The 3,998-nt window shown below is 39.2% G+C and overlaps 1 pseudogene; it reads right to left on the reverse strand.

The window, feature by feature from the left end:
• Nucleotides 1-3,646: 3,646 nt before the first annotated feature.
• Nucleotides 3,647-3,764, reverse strand: LOC145391336 (5S ribosomal RNA; annotated as a pseudogene).
• Nucleotides 3,765-3,998: the final 234 nt, after the last annotated feature.

The raw sequence follows: 3,998 nt of genomic DNA on the forward strand, positions 1-3,998 counted from the left end.
GACAGGGGGAATAAAGTATGGAAGAAAGGGAGTAGGAAGGGTAGGGAGAGAGAAAGAGAGAAGCATATTGAAATATGGGATTCCGAGAGAGGGATAGGGGGGAAAAGATATGGTCAGGAAAATAGCTTACTTTCTCTGTGGCATTCCCTTTTATAGCTAAGGTTTTATTCGAAGGGTGAGGGGGTGAGTGAGAGTCAGGGTGAGAATGAAGGTAAAGGAGAAGGATAGAGGCAGGGAAATGATAACAGGATGGTAAGGGAAGAAGAAAGTCAGTGATTAAGGAAATTGGGCGGGATGTGTAGTGTGGGAGGGAGAAAAGTGAGAGGGAGGTAGGAAGGAGGAGTGTGAGAAGGGACTATGTGAATGGAAAGGATCAGGATGGAAGAAAAAGTATGAGGGAAGATGAGGGAAAAAGGAAAGAAAGTGTGAAGGTGGAAGCCTATTGTTTCAAGACATCTCCAGGATGATACAAGAGTGAGGGGTGAGAAGCTTATACAACCCTCAAATACCAGCTCTTAGAAGCCAGCTATAGCCTATTTGATTTGATCTGAGCGGATACGAGCCTTAAGCTTTTTAAGGCTGGCAGCTGATTGGCTGTCCGAGGCCATTTATTATTTACGACACATTTAAAATTATTGTTATTATATGAGTGAAAATAACCTTTTGACGATAAGACTGCCTAAATAAATATTATATATAGTCATTTACTTATACTGATTAAAAAACGGGGCCTTACAAAGTTTATCAGAAGGTCTAGATACGTGTGAAATTTTGAATGCTCGGGACAAGTCAAAACACATCCAGGTAAGTTTTACGTGTACCTTGATTTATTTCTCATCTTCAACCAAATTAAGGTGACTTATGTCATTACTGTGACATTAAGCAAAATTTAACCTAGTAAAACATCAAAATTCCAATGGAAAATGACTGATAAACACGAGTGAAAAGGCTGTATGTATATCCCGCAGCCCATACCTGGTCACAGCTCTGTTGTCAGTTGTAACAAGAAGCGCTGCCAAGGCACAGCAAACCCGTCCCCGGCAGTCATTTTAGTGCTGTCGTATAAGCACAACAGGATATCTAGTCAAGGATGTCACATATCAGGTTTGGAATAAATTGGGTGAACATTGACGATTTTATGCCCATTTAAAATTTTAGGCCCAACCCACCTGACACTGAACCCCCTACTGCTAACTGAGGGGTAACCTCCCTGATGTATTGAGGCATGTTATAGGATGCAGACTTGAAAGATGCACCTTTAGTTTTGGTTTCATGTGAATATGACGAATTTCAAAGGAGATATGGCAAAAAAAACTATTTTTAGCCGTCCCATTTTTTTTTTTTTTTTACATTTTTGGGGCCTACAACATAGGCCTTGACCCAGTTTGACCAAAATTTTAATCAGATGATCAGAAGTCCTTAGTCCATCCCTGTAATTTTAGTCAAAATCGCACCAGTTGTTTTCGCGTGAAGTTGTTAACATCTAGTTACCCGTCCCCGCCCCGATAACTAGGTAAACGAAATTAAAAAGAAAACTTACTGATGATGTAAAAGTAGAAAGCATAATGCCGACTGCCGTGACAGCAAAATGCTCTAATTCGTATATTCGTATGTTGAGTCAAGTGGGACATCCTACCTGCCTAGCATTCATCAAACTTCAGGGAGTTATGTCATATTTCACTGGAATTCCGAGTTTTACTAAGTTAGATTTTACATAATATCTCCGTAATGGCATAATGTACCTTAATTTACCTGAACATAAGAAATAAATCAAGATACTCATAAAACTTACCTGGAAGTGTTTTGATTTTTCCCCAAAATTCAAAGTTTCACACGTATCTAGACCATCTGATAAATTTGTATGGCCTCATTTTTAAATTAACACATGCAAATAACTATAAATAATATTTATTTAGGCAATCTTATCGTCAAACGGTTATTGTCTCCCATATATAAAAATGATTTTAAATGCGTCATTGATGATGATTGTACTCGAACAACCAATCAGCTGTCAGCATTCAAAAGTTTAATGCTCGTCTCTTCTCAGATCAAAGTGAATAGCCTATAGTTCATTAATTTTGGTACAGTTTAACGTAACTGTTATTTTTGTTGAGTGGTTGGTGGGGGCACTCACCATTCACTCACTCGATGTAGTGCTGCTCTCGGGTGCTTGTCCTTTCCAGTCTACCTTCTTTCCATCCTTCCTCTTCTGTCTTTCTTTCCTTCATTCTTTCCTCTTCCTTCTGCTTACGGGTGGGTCTACACTGACTGACAAGCCAAATGGTTTACAGTACACCTGGAAACCATTTACAGTACTACCCTGGCTGGTCACCATATACCCAGATTATCGTGCCTGGTGGTTTAGTGGGCAATTAAGGCGCTCCAATCGGAATGAGCCGGTACAGGTTAATATCCAAGGAGTGGTTGGGGTTTATTGCTCACGTAATGGCACTCTGGGATGAGTGAGGCTTTTCACTTATCTAAAATGCCAGAAATAACTTGTCTAGCCCCGGGGTCCTACGCTCCTCATGAGGCAACACAGGACTTGATGATAGTGAATGAATGAATGTTTGATTTGAACATAAAAGAAATTTAAAAAAAAAGTATCTAAACATACATAGTAAATTAGACATATGGATAAATATTTGCAGTGATCTTATGTTATAACGTATAATTACACAGTATGTGGATAAGTAGATATACAGTGAAATAAGGGCATTATTTACAAATGCATATCTTCTTATCAGCATATTGTGTAACTTATGTATATACTATACGAGATCACTGTTATTTATTCATATGTTATTTACTATGTACGATTAAGCAATTCAGTTATTATTTCTTTTAGAGCTACAGTATATCTGTATACATTGTTTGTATTACTTTTATATTGTAATCAAACAGTAATACAAAAATGTGTCAACATATTTTCACAAGTTAGCATCAGGGAACTGGTACTGGAGGGTTACATGAACTTTCTCACCCTTCACTCTTGTATAACCCTGAAAATGGCTTGTAACAATTGACAAAAACTCTGTGTTCCACTTTTCTTATTGCCTCAGCCAACGAAGTGGGTGGAGGTTATATTTTCACCTTTGTTTGTCGGTTTGTTTGTCCAGACGATATCCCCAAAAGTTTTCAATGAATTTAAATGAAATTTGGTTGCAGGGGGGGCCATGGGCCAAGAAATAATTGATTAATTTTGGGGGCGGATCCACATCAGGATCCGGATCCTATGTATAATATCTCCAAAAGTTCTCAATGAATTTCAATAAAATTTTTTGGAAGAGTGGGCCATGGCTCAAGGAACAATTGATTAAATCTGGGGACGGATCCGGATCCTATGTCATCCACACAATATCTCAACGGATCCAGATCCAGATCTTTTTTAATGGCGATGGCATTGACTGAGGTCTGCGCTCTCTGAGTGCTTTCTAGTTACTAATGAGTTTCTACTGCAGATTATATACAAGTATGAAGCTCATTTTCGCGCTGAATGGAAGATTTTTTTTTTTTCTCATTTGCAGTGTTCATTCATTCATTGCCAGACGCCATGTATCCCAAACGGGGTGGCCAAGGGCTTAGAGTTAATTGTTTTACAGGGAGGGGCACTAATCCTCCACCAGCCCCACTTGACACGTAGGGATGCCAACAGCATCTGGTGTTTCCCGGCGGTCACCCATCCAAGTACTAACCAGACCCAACGTTGCTTAACTTCGCTGATCGGACGGGAAGCGGTGTACTCAACGTGGTATGGTGTTGCGGTGCAATAATAGTTTTGTAAACCATAACATACACTCTCGCACTGATCGACCTTGGAACTAAAAAAAAAAAACGCTGCTCTAGCTTTATTAGGTTAGAATTATTATTTTCTGAAATGGGAGACGATCAGGTTGGGGCTGGCCGTACGGCGAGAGCTGGACACTTTTTTTTTTTCCAGGTACAATTAGTTATCTAGTCATAATGGCAATATCTTATTTAGTGCCTCAAGAAAAGAA

This window comes from Coenobita brevimanus, chromosome 17 (genome assembly GCF_032717465.1).
Source record: "Coenobita brevimanus isolate Jiangsu-jjx chromosome 17, ASM3271746v2, whole genome shotgun sequence".
NCBI lineage: Eukaryota > Metazoa > Arthropoda > Malacostraca > Decapoda > Coenobitidae > Coenobita > Coenobita brevimanus.